General features: G+C 42.9%; 1 non-coding gene across 1 annotated transcript; it reads right to left on the bottom strand.

Moving 5' to 3' along the window:
• Positions 1-292: 292 nt before the first annotated feature.
• Positions 293-366, bottom strand: Trnat-ugu (transfer RNA threonine (anticodon UGU)). The gene has a single exon. It is a non-coding gene; the product is annotated as a tRNA-Thr (tRNA).
• Between the last annotated feature and the right edge of the window lie 17,711 nt (positions 367-18,077).

Raw genomic sequence — 18,077 nt, 5'->3', positions numbered from 1 at the left:
TCCCTGTTCTTCTTGGCAGGAAAAGCCGATCTGTCTAACCTGGATATGCAGCTCTCGTTATTCGTCAGTGTTTTCGGCGAGTATGTTTGCATGCATTGTGCAGTATGAATCATTTTGTGCACTTGCGTCACGGGACGAGCTTTGATCTACATCTATATGGATACTCTGCAAATCACATTTAAGTGCCTGGCAAAGGGTTCTTCGAATCCCCTTCACAATTGATAGTTAATTGAAACCCTCAGCTGCCGACAGGTGTTGTTGATATACTTCGATGGGGACAGCTGAAAATGTGTGCCCCGACCGGGACTCGAACCCGGGATCTCCTGCTTACATGGCAGACGCTCTATCCATTTGAGCCACCGAGGACACAGATGAATACCGCGACTGCAGGCATTTATCCCTTGCACGCTTCCCGTGAGACTCACATTCCCAACCGTCCACAATCCACAAACGTAATGTACGTAATAGGTATTTGCCCATCCACTCAATACTGGCCCACACTAAGGTGACGATTCCCGTAAGATTTCAGGCAATCTGTGCGCATTCGCACAGACGAAGGTCAATGGCTGGGTAACGTTTAACCATATATATGAAGATAGTAACTGTGCTCGAAAGAACAGGCGCCACTGACGACCGGGCAGCTTCTCTAGAATACATGATAGACCGGCCTATGTGGCCGAGCGGTTCTAGGCGCTTCAGTCGGGAGCCGCGCGACCGCTACGGTCGCAGGTTCAAATCCTGCCTCGAGCATGGATGTGTGTGATGTCCTTAGGTTAGTTAGGTTTAAGTCGTTCTAAGTTCTAGAGGACTGATGACCTCAATTGTTAAGACCCATAGTGTGCAGAGCCATTTGTAACATCAGTCCCTGTGCTTACACACTACTTACATTAACTTATGCTAAGGACAACAAACACACACAACGATGCCCGAGGGAGGACTCGAACCTCCAACGGGGGGAGCCGCGCGAACCGTGACAAGGCGTTTGAGACATGGCGGATACCCCGCGCGGCTCATGGCAGTCGTGACACTGCTTCAAAGAATGGGCTGTAGAAACTTTTGTAAAGCACGGATTAAAAAAAAAAAAAAAAAACCTTTCCGTTCCAAGAGTCTGGACAAGTACACCTTGAAAAAAATGCAACTACAAAGAAATTGAATTTTCGAACTTTTTGGATGAGAACCTGTCCCTATGGAACACCGTTGATAAAATGTCACAGGGATTATGTACTCAGGTTTCACATGTGGATTAACACTTCCTAATCGAGGAATTTGCATCTCCCACCTTGGAATTCTCAGTACAGAATTTTTATCCATTACGAGATTCTCAGCCACTTGCAGAAGTGATTTCCCGTGATTCTGCAAAACTTTTCCGTTACCCAATCGTAGCAACTATAAGATTTGGTTCCTGCTGCATGACATGTCTCTTAACTTAAAGTGACCAACTCATTTGCATAAAGAGCTAACTTATCATCCGCTTCTTTACTTGGGTACACCGTTTATGGTCTGCAAAGAATTTCTTTTCTTTAATCGTTTTTTATGTCTTTTATAAAATGCAACACTTTCTAAACTTAACGCCATTGAAGCATGGTCTTTTACTGAATGACCAAAAAGCAATGCCTACAGCTGGAGCCGAAGGTTTTTGTTAATCAAGCCGTTTGTATTCTTGTGGTGATATCTCCATAGAATCTTCATTCCGCAACACATATTTCTTTTATATAACTGAGAAGTGAAATACCGGTTTTCATAGATGCAGATTTAACATATTTTAATATAAAGCAATAAATATTTCATTAAAATTTTCATCCCCTTAGTATCGAAGTTCCAAAACCACTGAAACACTTAGTTTTTAAAAATTCTAATAGAGGAGCCGAATACGAATTGTCAGATATATTTAGTAATGCTTTCATAATGAACCATTTTCAGAAACATCTCTCACCCTTTAGGAGTTAGGTTTTCAAAAACAATTAAACATGTATTCTTCTATTTAGAACCAAGGAGCCAAATTCAAATCTTCATCCATTTAATTCTAAAAATGCTTTCATAGTGAAATATTTCATAAAACTTTTCATCCCCTATTTCACTCTATTAATGAGTTAAATTTCCAAAAGCAACGAAACACATTTTTTTTACATCCAACTGAGAAGTCAATTACCTATTTTCATAGATGTAACTTCAACAATGCTTTAGTAGTTCTTTAATAATGATTTATTTTCAAAAAACCTTCACTATTTATTCTATTCCCCCCCCCCCCCCCCCCCAATGAAAGAATTTCGGAAAATGATAAAAACATTTTTTTTGTTTCTGGCTGAGAAACGCAATGTCAATTTTCGTAGTTTTGTAGTTCTAGCTTCAACAGTGACATAGGGACATATTTTTTTTTTTATAAAAACCTTTCAACACATATTTCACCCCCTTAGGAGTGGAATTTCGAAAAATCTCTTCTTAAATGGTGCTTTTAGCGTAATATTTACACCTTCATCAAATTTCAAGTCTGTATATTTTGCAGGTTGGGCTGGAAGGCGCTGAGTGAGTGGATACATGTGCCCCTATCGCACCTCCTTGGAGGTTGTAGTTCCAAAAACAGTGAAACACGTATATTTCAATAACAGAATTTTCATAGATTTATCTTTAAAAATTCTTTCACAAAACATTTCATCCTATATTCCCCCTCCTTATGAATTGAATGTATCAAAAACAGTGAGACATGTAAAATTTTTTTTATTTTTACTTCAACCGAGAAGCCAAATTCAGGTTTAAATTATTTAGCTTTAAAAATGCTTTCATAATTAAATATTTCATGAAACATTTCATCCTCTATGTAATGGGATTGTGGTAGTGACACACCAAAATCACAATAGTAATCCGTTGTAGTTGCTACACATTTTATTACAATCAAAAGCATTATAAAATCACAATCACAAAAATACAAGAGATTGCATTATAAGGCCAGATCCGATGGACAAATAATAAATAAATTTCTTTACGTGGAACAAGATCCGTTAAACTTCAAATTTGGATGTGACTAGGTAAATATACTTAGGTAAGGCTTTACTTAAATAGTACAAATGTGCATAGAATGCGCAGCAGAACTCTCATTACTTCCAATCAGCGAGCAGACCAAGGATTCAAATCAATACGAGAGATCTACGAGACAGGGAGTGACATAGAAATATACTCAACTTGACAATGCAATTGAACTTTGGATGCTATAGTTCTCCACCGGAAAGATGGAATCTCGCGAATGTGACAACATAACCGAAGATGTAAAGGAGAGGACATGGCCTTAAATATCTTTCTGCCGCCGTGGTGCTCTGCTCCCAGTATGCTAGCGTCGACCGCTGCCAATTATCTCTAACACAACACACATCAAGGGTAGAGAGTTTTCTGAGACATATACTACACAACCTTATCTGGAGAACAGGTGAGCATTACAACTGAACTGAAACAAATGAGCCTCCGTCAGTTACTCGCCCAGTGCCAGCCCTTAAACTTTGATTAATAAGTTCGCTAAAAGTCATGCCGAAGTTAAGATGACAAGATTTATCTCCAGGTTCGGCATATTAGGGGGTGAGACAATGAATTGGCGACGCTCTTACCCGTATGATCGCGGGAGAGTCTGGGGAGGACAAGGGCCACGTGGAGCCGGATCTTGGAGCGAATTTCCTTCTCTCCGAGACACCCGGTTTCTTCTGCGACTCAGCCGGCAAACAGGCTGTGGACCCCAGGTGGGGACCGAATAGGCAGCAGTAGGCGGATGGCGACGTCGTTACTGGCTGTTGCCCTGTTGAATTCGGGGGGGGGAGGGGGGGGGGGGGAAGCGGGGGGCTCTTGTGTAAAGGGGGAGACAACCGTGGTGAAGTGAAGGTCTCTATTCCACAGGAACGAGTTAGCATGATATATCCACGATTCGGTGGTCAGGGGTCATTTGGCGCTATACAAGACCTAGAACCGAGTTCGGGAACACATGTTTTGGCCCAACCTATATCGCGATGTCAGGAGATTTTTTGGCAACTGTGTCCAGTGTAAGCGCGGTAAGCCCGATGTGGCTCCGTGCAGAAAACTACTACAGTCGCTTAGGGAGCAGTGTCCTCTGGACCGCGACTCAAAGATCGAAGCAACGATCGATGGAAACTGGCGCCAGAAACGCACCAGCTCACTCTATTTCATCCCCTTAGGGGTAGAACTTCCAAAAACACCAAAACACGTATTTTCTTATTTGTAACCTTGAAGTCAAATACCAATTTTCGTAGATGTAGCCTTAAAAATTCTTTCATAGTTCTTCCATAATTATTTATCTCAAAATAAAATGTTCACCCACTATTTCACTTCATTCCCAATAATAATGGAACACATATTTCTTTATTTCTGACCTAGAAACCAGATACAAATTTTCGTATGCCTAGCTTCAAAATTACCTTAATAGCTACATGTTTCAAAAATCCTATCATTTCCTGTGTCTCCCCCTTTCAGTGTAGGAGGGATAGTGTCGTACAACAGACAGTATACTCAGTAGACAACGAACTGCTAGTTGTGAAATCAGCGACATAGGAACCGAGACTGACACAGAAGGTGCTGAAGGTGAAGCACACTAGACTCGTGTCTACCACGGCTTCTAATAGTATCGATTTACCATGAACGGAAGTTCCGAAAAGTGAGCAAGTAATTTTACAGTAAATTCAGTACCGATGGAGAGGATATACAACGAAAAACATTTCTATAAAATTTCAGAAATAATGAAATATTCCACTCAAGTCGCGCGGCAGAACACGCAATGGATATGCTTGCACTTAAGACGGAAAGCCCCACGTGCTTACGCAGGCTTACGACAGATCGCAAAATTCGGCAGTAGGCGTAAGCCAACCTCGTGTGCTGCTACCTGTTGTTGATGCCAGGCATCAAGGTCTCAGTAGTACGGCCATGCACTGGAGAGTAGTTGCTTTGTAAGCACTCCGTCTTCAGTCCACGAGTGGCCTACTGGGACGGGACCATCCGACTGCTGCGTCATCATCCGAGGAGGATGCGAACAGGAGGGGCGTGGAGTCAGCACACTGCTCTCCCAGTCGTTATGGTGGTTTTCTTTGACCGGAGCCGCTACTATTCGGTCGAGTAGCTCCTCGATTGGCACCACGAGGCTGAGTGCACCCCGAAGTATGGCAAGAGCGCATGGCGGCCTGGATGACCACCCATTCAAGTGCCGACCACGCCCGACAACGCACTTAACTTCGGTGATCTCACGTGAACCGATGCAACCTCCGGGACAAGGCCGTTGCCGCAGATATTTTAGAGTAGTTGCTAACGTTTCATAATTATCTAGTTTACGGGGAAAATGTAAAAAAGGCGATTGTCACCGAAGCTACAACTAATCTGAATTTCTGGTTAGTTATCAAGTGGGCTTGTGTGCGAGCCTGAATTTTTCATCCTTTGCGATGGGAATGATTCAAACCTGTCATGTTCTTCTTATGAAGTGTTCTATTTATTTTACACACAATGATCGTTTGTAGTTGTGTTGAGTTACTACCTTGATAAATTTTTGGATGGCGCACGTATCATAACTGAGATCTGCGCTTGCGCTTAATGGCTGAAGGTGAATTAGCGTAATGAGTAGTAGCGAATGTTATAGTAACATGTTTGTAAATTATTTCAGGTAAATTACGTTAGTCGTGTAATATTATCCGTATACCAGTACAGTATGTGGGCCAATTACGTTAGTCATGGAATACTATCCGTATAAGACTATGTCACCTTGATGTCCCGGTATTTGCTTCAATTTTGGAATCCACGAAAGAACTGGAAATTTTCCTTTACACAGCTTTCCATATAACTTCTATTACAGTGATTCAGTCTTGTCTGTCACTCGACTTTTCTGATCGGGAAATAAATTCTATCGCTCAGATGCTTATTACCTCTTCCTGTTTCTATTTGCCGATATTGCTCATAAGCACTTACATATCTCAAAGTTGCTATGGACAGTGATGGAACGACACACTTTTCTATGGCGACACTGCAGTTTAGAGATAGAAAAACCGATCGGTTAAAACGATATGGGTATTTTAGTTCTGAATAACCCATGTCTTTCGGTATTTGTTTGCTCTCGGTTATAACAAGTATCTTTTTTTTTCTCCTGATAACCACGTAAAAACAGATATATCGATTAGCTACAGCAGCCGCAGGAAAATTTTTAGTTTTCAAGTAAACCTTTTTTTAAAAAAGACGAGTATTTTTTATTCGTAAGATTTCCATAGCTCTGAAATACTGCGTTATTACAGAAAAATGGGAAAAGTGATGTATGCCACTTTAATAACACTGCTGACAGAAACGTGCAACAAATGGATTGGTCCAGCATTGCCGAGACAATATTGTGCCTGTTATACAAGCAGTGCGCGAGACTGGACGCAGTTTCTCGCTGTTGTCGAACGTCAGTTGTAACACAGAATGGCACCATCTGTAAGTCTGGAAGTATTTTACGATATGCGTTACGAGTGAAGCACATGGGTTGATTTGGTCGACTTGAAACATCATACAAGGAAAAAAGTTAAAATTTCCAGGATAAAAATAGAAAGTGCCTGATCTGCTGCCTGTGTCTACGTAGTATGCCGTTATCTGCTTGTAGCCCTTAAAAACAGAGAAATTAAAACGAAAAAGAGAGTTCTCCAGCCGAAGTATTCACCCTTTATTGCAGGACTATACGTAACGCCCGCATAGTGCTGTGATAACCGATTACAATATAATTTTTGAGCAGAGCTTCTAAAAACTAAAATCAGTAGGAGAATACTGGCAGTTTTCTGTAGTACGGAAGCACTCGCCATATTTTGAGAGAAGCAGCGAACAGCTGACAAAGTTTTATTTGACTCTTTAATTTAAATTATGTCCGAAAGAACAGACACCATATCCATATACGTATATGGTTCTGGCAATACCAGCCATGACCTTCTTCTGTGAAGATGCACACGTATTCCCCGAACTGTTACGGCACTTGGTAAGAATGTCTTCCACGAGTAATGAGTGTGTTGGTGTGGGACACTACGAATGTAGTGTGTGCACATACAAGGTGAGAATGTGAGTCTCGCGGGAGGCGTGTGCGAGATAGTCCCTGCAGTCACTATCGTCTGTGCCCTCGGTGGCTCAGATGGACAGAGCGTCTGCCATGTAAGCAAGAGATCCCGGGCTTTAGTCCCAGAAGGGGCACACACTGTCACCTGTCCCCGTTGATATATATCGACACCCGAGAGCAGCTGACGGTATTAATATAATTCTAATTTCGTTCTGGACGGCTGCAGGTCATCATAAAAGTATTTAATTTTACGTGTTGATTCCATTTATCAAGAAACTGAGAAAGTCAAATTTTTTAAATCTTTGTAGGATTCCTACGTTTACTAGAGGAAATAATGTAAATAAAAGACTGAAAATCGGTTATTACAAGTACTGGAATAGTGACGGGCTTTAACAATTAGGTTAAAGTGAGCCGAAAACCAGTTGTTTCAGCGATAACCGACATTCCCACTGGAGTTCTGCGTGGTAAGATTGACGCGCAATTGACGCATGGTGCACGGAATGGCAATTGAATCTCAATGTAGACAAGTGCAATCTGACAACAAAGGAAGTGGGTTACAATACGCATGTTCGCCCACTGATTGAATACTGCTCAGCAGTGTGGGATCCGTACCAGATAGGGTTGATAGAAGAGATAGAGAAGATCCCACGGAGAGCAGCGCGCTTCGTTACAGGATCATTTAGTAATCGCGAAAGCGTTACGGAGATGATAGATAAACTCCAGTGGAAGACTCTGCAGGAGAGACGCTCAGTAGCCCGGTACGGGCTTTTGATAATGTTTCGAGAACATACCTTCACCGAAGAGTCAAGCACTATATTTCTCCCTCCTACGTATATCTCGCGAAGAGACCATGAGGATAAAATCAGAGAGATTAGAGCCCACACAGAAGCATACCGACAATCCTTCTTTCCACGTACAATATGAGACTGGAATAGAAGGGAGAACCGATAGAGGTACTGAAGAGTACCCTCCTCCACACACCGTCAGGTGGCTTGCCTAGTATGGATGTAGATTTAGACATCTAGAACAGTTTCTCAGAAAGATTACTGCAGCTCTGATGTTCTCAAAATGAACGGGCCAGCCATTGGCGTCCTCGAGGACGAGGGGAGGAGGTGGGGAGGGGAGAAGAGGCAAAGGGGCACTTTCACCCATCGCCCCCAACCCTCCCTGGAATCTGGAGTAAAGAGTTTTTATTCGTTACAGTATACTCATACTCTTCCAGATAAGACTGCTCCACAATACTGCTAAACCTTAGCTTTGACCAGTTGTAGCGCTTATAGAGTTAGGGTCTTGCAGCTTGTTGCATCTCGTAACTGACCAGCTGATTTGTACACACAGTGCCAGTTTCAGAATCATGCACTCCAGCCCCGACGCGCCTCCCGCACTCCCCTCCACTGGAAATATTTCTGCAGACTCCAGTCTGCCACTGTGCATATATTTTGATAACATCCTGGTTTTAATAGCATCGAAGGAACAGCATTGTGCAGTAAAGGGTAGACCTGGCACAGAACACACCATTCACATTGAAACTCATCACTTAGTAGATGGTGAAGTACTCTGAAGCTAGCCAGATAGAAACAGAAGTTCCTGGCACTATATTTGACCCAAATTCTAATCTTACACTAATCTCTTGTATCTACCTACCACGCCCTCAAAAAGCCAACGATTTACTATTATCAGAAGTTCCGAAAAATGAGGAAGAAATTGACCCACACTTTTTTCCGTTGTGTATTATTTCGATTCCCCCATAAAGGGAATGGACTTGTAGCCACAGGTTACACAAGCGATAGATGGCTTAAAATACATAAAAAGAGATGACAATAAGAGACGATTTTTAAAAACACAATGATACACGGTATTTTCGATTTTTACAGGAAAATAATGGATGACAAAATAAAGGTTTTTGAAAAATACGCTGGTGGACAATATTGGGGATTTTTTATCTTTATAGATGACTAGCGGAAAAGCTGGGCGTTGACCAGGCATTTATTTACAGCTGTGCGTCCACGCCCGTACAATGCAGCGTCTGGCCTTGTCCTGAGTTTTTATGACGTATCTCCTGAAACATGTGCCGTACAATGATATAATTTTGTAGGTACGTTCAGCGTCATATGCGGATACTGTCTGCGAAATTTATTGCGAATATAGTAGCAAAGAAGTAACAAATTTAAATGTCACGAATGCTGTGATGCCCACACACTTGGGTGCAACTAATGTACACGGAATGCTTGGCACGATCATTATAGCTACCATCACCTATGGTCGAAATTGGACCATCTGTGTCGACGTAGTGAAAATATAAATGTGCATAACATGGTAAACGTCCATTCTTTCGAGCCATCGGACCTGATCTACGATCAAAAATATCATGTAAATGTCGTAGGGGCCACGGCCTTGCGGCAGTGGATACACCGGTTCCCGTCTGATTACTGAAGTTTAGCACAGTCGGGCGAGGTCGGCACTTGGATGGGTGACCATCTGGGCCGCGATGCGCTGTTGCCATTTTTCGGGTTGCACTCAGCCTTGCGATGCCAGTTGAGGAACTACTCGACCGAATAGTAGCGGCTCCAGTCAAAGGAAACTACCACAACGAGTGGGAGAGCCAGCTCCTCCTCCACCCTCAGTGAGGATGACGTGGCGGTAGGATGGTCCTGATTGGCCACTTGTGGCCTGAAGACGGAGTGCTTTTTTAAAGTAGTGCTGCCTAGATAAAACTGACAGTCTAGGCTCAGGGACTGTCCACGGTAAATGCTGCATTGGACCTACGAATACTATTAAAATAATAGTTTGAGTTCTCTTTAATTGTCCAATTATCTGAAGTGAGTCCTTATTACAGTGCGCTGAAAAATAGATTATACGTTAATGGCAGATAAATTTTATGTTTCCAGAATAAGATTTTCACTCTGCAGCGGAGTGTGCGCTGATATGAAACTTCCTGGCAGATTAAAACTGTGTGCCCGACCGAGACTCGAACTCGGGACCTTTGCCTTTCGCGGGCAAATGCTCTACCATCTGAGCTACCGAATCACGACTCACGCCCGGTACTCACAGCTTTACTTCTGCCAGTATCCGTCTCCTACCTTCCAAACTTTACAGAAGCTCTCCTGCGAACCTTGCAGAACTAGCACTCCTGAAAGGAAGCTGTGAGTGCCGGGCGTGAATCGTGCTTCGGTATCTCAGATGGTAGAGCACTTGCCCGCGAAATGCAAAGGTCCCGAGTTCGAGACTCGGTCGGGCACACAGTTTTAATCTGCCAGGAAGTTTCATATCAGCGCACACTCCGCTGCAGACTGAAAATCTCATTCTGGAAACATCCCCCAGGCAGTGGCTAAGCCATGTGTCCGCAATATCCTTTCGTTCAGGAGTGCTAGTTCTGCAAGGTTCGCAGGAGTGCTTCTGTAAAGTTTGGAAGGTAGGAGACGGATACTGGCAGAAGTAAAGCTGTGAGTACCGGGCGTGAATCGTGCTTCGGTAGCTCAGATGGTAGAGCACTTGCCCGCTAAAGGCAAAGGTCCCGAGTTTGAGTCTCGGTCGGGCACACAGTTTTAATCTGCCAGATAGTTTCAAATTTTATGTTAATGGCGGCAAATTAACTTTACCCTAATGACACACAAGGTCAATGACGTTCTATCACATAAAGTATTCTCAGATCGAAATGTTTAGCATTACAAAATCTCCAATGTAGATTCATCATACCACAATTATAATTCTCAAAATAATTTGGAGCTACGTTCAATGCATATTTAAATGCATCTTTCAAAACAATAACAGAATTCTCATTAGATCATCATTACCAGTGGCTAGAGAATTCCTATTATTTCGTCTACCAAAAACCGCCTCTCACTATGGCTTCTTCAGCACAGTTTTGTTTTCCACTGCTGACAATAGAAACGATCTGGCAGATGTGGCATTGTAGATGCCCAGTATGCGTGTCTTAATGGAAATAAACCGTCTGGAACATTTACCCTTGAACGTCCCTGGAATGGGATTTCATGGAACGTTATTACTTTCCTGTGTCCATTTCTATCACACCAGCTGATCGCCACGACTGGGGAGGGGGTGGGGAGGGGGGGGGGGTGAAAGTTGGCAGCACTTTGAGCGTCAGAAAAACCGAAGAAAACCTAATGTTTTCGTCATTCGTTTGACGTAGTGCCAGTTCGTCACATCGGACGCTTTTCTCTCGGAAACGTTTACATTCATCGTCTGGCAATCAATGTCGCCTGCCGAGGTATGCAGTCGCACCACTCTGTACGAAATACAAGCTTAAGTTGATGGAGTCGACAAGTAAGGAGCAGTGTCTGTCTTGTCTTAGATATGGAAAATTCAATTATAGGCCTTATTTGCTGCCTTGTAGTTGACATAGGACCTTGCGATTTTTCACGACCGAGGTCCGGTAGCCACACCACACGGGATAATGCGAGGAGTGTTAATGTGTAGTAAAAAGCGAAGAAAACCTTACGTTTTCTACATTTGTTTTCCTAATAACGAAATGGGAAATCGTCAGAATGGATGCTTTTCTCTCAGAAACGTTTACATTTATCGTCTGGCAATTAATGTCGCATGCTGAGGTATGCAGTCTCACCACTCTGTACGAAATACAGTAGGTTCTAAGCTGATGCAGTCGACAAGTAAGGTCGAAATATATTGTCACCTCGAAATACATCGACACCTCGAAATAAATCGCCACCTCGAAATAAATCGAAACCACGAAAGAAATCGAGACCCAGAGATAAATCAAAACCTCGATATAAACCGACACATCCAAAACAACCGACACATCGAAATGAGTCGAAATATCGAAATGTATAGACATCAAGATGCATTACGACGTACGAAAAAGATCGATATCTCGAAATAATTCGAGGTCTCGATATGATGCGTGGTCTAGAAACACATCGATATCTGGAAATATATCGATACCTCGTAATACAAAGATTTCTCTAAAAATAACGATATCTAGAAATTTATGGTTTACTTGAGATATAGAGATATCTCGAAATATATCGATATATCGAAAGAAGTCGCTATATGGAGTACACCTATACATGGAAATATTTAGATACCTCGAAATATATAGACAACCCGTATTGTGTCGGTATATCAAAATAAATCGATATCTCGACATAACTGGATACATTGAAAGTAATCGATATCTCGAAATACGTCGACTACTCGATATAGACAGATATATAGAAATAAATCGACTGCTCAATACAAAATTAGGCCTCGAAATAAAATGATATATCGAAATGAATCGATAATGTGATATGTATGGATGTCTCAAAATATATCTGACCTCTAAGAAAACGATTCACGAAATAAATAAATATATCTAAATATATCGCTAACTCGATAAATAACGATATCTAGTGGTCGGATATATGTTTCAAGATGACAAGACATATCAGTATAGTTCGATATACATGAAAATAGTTTCGATTTTCAATATATCGATAGCTTTCTAGAAATCGGGAAACAAAACGCCGATCCGACCTCGGGGCAAAAACGCCGACCTCGGGGAAAAAACGCCGACCTCGGGGAAAAACGCCGACCTCGGGGGACAAACGCCGACCTCGGGGGGAAAACGCCGACCTCGGGGGTAAAACGCCGACCTCGGCAAAAACGCCGACCTCGGGGGGAAAACGCCGACCTCAGAAGAAAACGCCGACCTCGGGAAAAACGCCGACCTCGCGGGAAAACGCCGACCTCGGGGTAAAACGCCGACCTCGGGGAAAAACGCAGACCTCGGGGAAAAACGCAGACCTCGGGAAAAACGCAGACCTCGGGGAAAAACGCCGACCTCGGGGAAAAACGCCGACCTCGGGGTAAAATGCCGACCTCGGGGTGAAACGCCGACCTCGGGGTAAAACGCCGACCTCGGGATAAAACGCCGACCTCGGGGTAAAACGCCGACCTCGGGGTAAAACGCCGACCTCGGGGTAAAACGCCGACCTCGGGGTAAAACGCCGACCTCGGGGAAAAACTCCGACCTCGGGGTAAAACGCCGACATCGGGGAAAACCGCCGACCTCGGAGTAAAACGCCGACCTCGGCGTTATGACATGGTCATAACAGAAAAGACCCATTCTTTAGAAAGTTTAGAATGAGATGTTCTAAATATTACAGATAATCTATTTACAATAATCTACAAGTACTGCACAATGAGAAGAGACTGTCAACCTCAGCACTTTGAAATAGTGCTCAGCCAGGAAGACAGAGGTTGCATTGCTGTTTCTAATCTTCTGGTGCTTGAGATTCAGAATCCAGGATTGCCTCGAATGAGAACAGCAGGAATGAATGTCCTGCACCAGTATAGAACATGCTCTGAAACTCCATAGAAAATCACATGGCACAATTATTTTACATCATTCTCAGCAAGCTACAGAAGCCTCTAATGGACATAACAACGTCGTCACCTCCTTCACCAGTGAAAGATCTTAGTAGCTATTGAGTCATGACTAGGTGGCCAATTAATAATTTGTTGTTCAAAGCTAATTTCAGTGTATATGGAAATACTCAGTGGACATCTATTACAGTCATATTTTACTGTCTAAGATATATCAACTTTCCAGACTATAAGTATAAGCAGAGCGCGGTCTTTCCCATTCCGAGTTTGTTTAGAATGTATCAAGGGAATCAGATCCACTGGGCATTTAGAGCAACCTGCTTTAAACAATATGAGCAGGCAGTAGACACAGACACAGAATTTTTCATTTCTCTCTGAAACGGTTACCTTCATCGTCTGCAAACTTATATTCCGTGCTGCGGTACGTGGAGGCACTAATAGCAACAATGTAGAACACGGAAGAAGCTTATAAGTTGATGTAATCGGCCAGTAAGAAGTAGTACAATTCAAGTTTAGTTATCGATTATTGACTTATTAGCCAACTTTGGTGCCAGGGACATGAACAACGACCTTAACATTTGGCATGAAACGAGACATGGCAGCCACGTTACACGAAGAATGTGAAAGGTGTCCATATGTATTAAAAACCTGAGAATTCCGACCGTTTCCGTCATTTGCTATCGAATCGACGTAATGCCAGATCGTAACATTGGCCGCTCTTCTCTCGAAAACGGTTACATTTATCGTGTGCAAAGCTATGTCGCGTGCTGCGGTATGCAGAGACACTAAAAGCACCATAGTAGAACACAGAAGAAGCTTCTAAGTTGATGTAATAGACAGCAAGAAGCAGTACAATTCGAGGTTTGTCATCGATTATTGGCTTTTTAGCCGGCTTTGGTGCCAGGGACATGAGCTATGACCTTACGATTTTGCATGAAGGGAGGTCTAGCAGCCACGTTGCACGGGAGAATGTGGAAAGTGTTCATATGTAGTAAGAACCTGAGAAATCCACCCGATTTCTTCATTTGCTATCGAATCGACTTAATGCCAGATCGTCACATTGGCCGCTTTTCTCTGTCAAACGATTACATTTATCGTCTGAAAACTTATGTGGGATGCTGCGGTATGCGAAGACACTAAAAGCACCACAGTAGAACACACAAGAAACTTTCTAAGTTGATGTATCGGTCAGTTAGAAACAGTACAATTCAAGTTTTAGTTATCGATTATTGACTTATTAGGTGGATTTGGTGCCTTGGACATGACCGACGACCTTAAGATTCTGTATCAAACAACGACTGGCAGTCACGTTGCACGACAGAATGTGAAAAGGGTCAATATGTAATAAAACCCTGAGAAATCGCACCGCTTTCTTCATTTGCTATCGTATCGACGGATTGCAAGATCGTCACATTGGAAGCTTTTCTCTCTCAAACGGTTACATATATCGCCTGCAAACCTATGTGGCGTGCTGCGGTAGGTGGACACACTAAAAAGACCATAGTAGAACACAGAAGAAGCTTCTAAAATGATGTAATCGGCCAGTAAGGAGCAGTACAATTCAAAAATGAGATTTTCACTCTGCAGCGGAGTCTGCGCTGATATGAAACTTCCTGGCAGATTAAAACTGTGTGTCCGACCGAGACTCGAACTCGGGACCTTTGCTTTTCGCGGGCAAGTGCTCTACCAACCGAGCTACCGTAGCACGACTCACGCCCGGTACTCACAGCTTTACTTCTGCCAGTATCCGTCTGCTACCTTCCAAACTTTACAGAAGCTCTTCTGCGAACCATGCAGAACTAGCACTCCTGAAAGAAAGGATACTGCGGAGACATGGCTTAGCCGCAGCCTAGGGGATGTTTCCAGAATGAGATTTTCACTCTGCAGCGGAGTGTGCGCTGATATGAAACTTCCTGGCAGATTAAAACTGTGTGCCCGACCGAGACTCGAACTCGGGACCTTTGCCTTTCGCGGGCAAGTGCTCTACCAACTGAGCTACCAAAGCACGATTTACGCCCGGTACTCACAGCTTTACTTCTGCCAGTTCGAGTCTCGGTCGGGCACACAGTTTTAATCTGCCAGGAAGTTTCATATCAGCGCACACTCCGCTGCAGAGTGAAAATCTCATTCTGGAAACATCCCCTAGGCTGTGGCTAAGCCATGTCTCCGCAGTATCCTTTCTTTCAGGAGTGCTAGTTCTGCATGGTTCGCAGAAGAGCTTCTGTAAAGTTTGGAAGGTAGCAGACGGATACTGGCTGAAGTAAAGCTGTGAGTAGCGGGCGTGAGTCGTACTTCGGTAGCTCAGTTGGTAGAGCACTTGCCCGCGAAAAGCAAAGGTCCCGAGTTCGAGTCTCGGTCGGACACACAGTTTTAATCTGCCAGGAAGTTTCAGTACAATTCAAGTTTCAGTTATCGATTATTGACTTATTAGGTGGCTTTGGTGTCTTGGACATGACCGAGGACCATAAGATTTTTCATGTAACAACGGCTGGCAGCCACGTTGTTGTTGTTGTTGTTGTTGTTGTGGTCTTCAGTCCAGAGACTGGTCTGATGCAGCTCTCCATGCTTCTCTATCCTGTGCAAGCTTCTTCATCTCCCAGTACCTACTGCAACCTACATCCTTCTGAATATGCTTAGTGTATTCATCTCTTGGTTTCCCTCAACGATTTTTGCCTTCCACCCTGTCCTCCAATACTAAATACGTGATCCCCTGTTGCCTCAGAACATTTCCTACCAACCGATCCCTTCTTCTGGTCAAGTTTTGCCACAAACTTCTCTTCTCCCCAACACTGTTCAACACTTCGTCATTAGTTATGTGATCTACCCATGTAATCTTCAGCATTCTTCTGTAGCACCACATTTCAAAAGCTTCTATTCTCTTCTTGTCCAAACTATTTATCGTCCACGTTTCACTTCCATACATGGCTATACTCCATAAAAATACTTTCAGAAATGACTTCCTGACACTTAAATCTATACTCGATGTTAACAAATTTCTCTTCTTCAGAAACTCTTTCCTTGCCATTGCCAGTCTACATTTTATATCCTCTCTACTTCGACCATCATCAGCTATTTTGCTCCCCAAATGGCAAAACTCCTTTACTAATGTAACTCATTTCTTAATGTAATTCCCTCAGCATCACCCAACTTAATTCGACTACATTCCTCGTTTTGCTTTTGTTGATGTTCATTTTATATCCTCCTTTCAAGACATTATTTATTCCGTTCAACTGCTCTTCCAAGTCCTTTGCTGTCTCTGACAGAATTACGATGTCATCGGCAAACCTCAAAATTTTTATTTCTTCTCCATGGATTTTAATAACTACTCCGAATTTCTTTTGTTTCCTTTACTGCTTGCTCAATATACAGATTGAATAACATCGGGGAGAGGCTACAACCCTGTCTCACGCCCTTCCCAACCACTGCTTCCCTTTCATGTCCCTCGACTCTTATAACTGCCATCTGGTTTCTGTACAAATTGTAAATAGCCTTTCGCTCCCTGTATTTTACCCCTGCCACCTTTAGAATTTGAAAGAGAGTATTCCAGTCAACATTGGCAAAAGCTTTCTCTAAGTCTACAAATGCTAGGAACATAGGTTTGCCTTTCCTTAATCTTTCCTCTAAGATAAGTCGTAAGGTCAGTATTGCCTCACGTGTTCCAGTGTTTCTATGGAATCCAAACTGATCTTCCCCGAAATCGGCCTCTACTAGTTTTTCCACACGTCTGTAAAGTATTCGTGTTAGTATTTTGCAGCTGTGACTTATTAAACTGATAGTTCGGTAATTTTCACATCTGTCAACACCTGCTTTCTTTGGGATTGGAATTATTATGTTCTTCTTGATGTCTGAGGGTATTTCACCTGTCTCACACATCTTGCTCACCAGATGGTAGAGTTTTGTCAGGACTGGCTCTTCCAAGGCTGTCAGTAGTTCTAATGGAATGTTGTCTACTCCTGGGGCCTTGTTTCGACTTAGGTCTTTCAGTGCTCTGTCAAACTCGTCACGCAATATCGTATCTCCCATTTCATCTTCATCTAAACCCTCTTCCATTTCCATAACATTGCCCTCAAGTATTTCGCCTGCGTATAGACCCTCTATATACTCCTTCCACCTTTCTGCTTTCCCCTCTTTGCTTAGAACTGGGTTTCCATCTGAGCTCTTGATGTTCATACAAGGGTTCTCTTATCTCCAAATGTCTCTTTAATTTTGCTGTAGGCAGTATCTATCTTACCCCTAGTGAGATAAGCCTCTACATCCTTACATTTGTCCTCTAGCCATCCCTGCTTAGCCATTTTGCATTTCCTGTCGATCTCATTTTTGAGACGTTTGTATTCCTTTTTGCTTGCTTCATTTACTGCATTTTTATATTTTCTCCTTTCACCAATTAAATTCAATATTTTTTCTGTTACCCAAGGATTTCTACTAGCCCTCGTCTCTTTACCTACTTGATCCTCTGCTGCCTTCACTACTTCATCCCTCAGAGCTACCCGTTCATCTTCCACTGTATTTCTTTCCCCCATTCCTGTCAATTGTTCCCTTATGCTCTCCCTGAAACTCTGTACAACCACTGGTTCTTTCAGTTTGTCCAGGTCCCATCTCCTTAAATTCCCACCTTTTTGCAGTTTCTTCAGTTTTAATCTACAGGTCATAACCAATAGATTGTGGTCAGAGTCCACATTTGCCC

The sequence above is a fragment of the Schistocerca gregaria genome, unplaced genomic scaffold (genome assembly GCF_023897955.1).
Source record: "Schistocerca gregaria isolate iqSchGreg1 unplaced genomic scaffold, iqSchGreg1.2 ptg000097l, whole genome shotgun sequence".
Lineage (NCBI taxonomy): Eukaryota > Metazoa > Arthropoda > Insecta > Orthoptera > Acrididae > Schistocerca > Schistocerca gregaria.
This window is presented reverse-complemented; position numbering and strand designations above follow the sequence as displayed.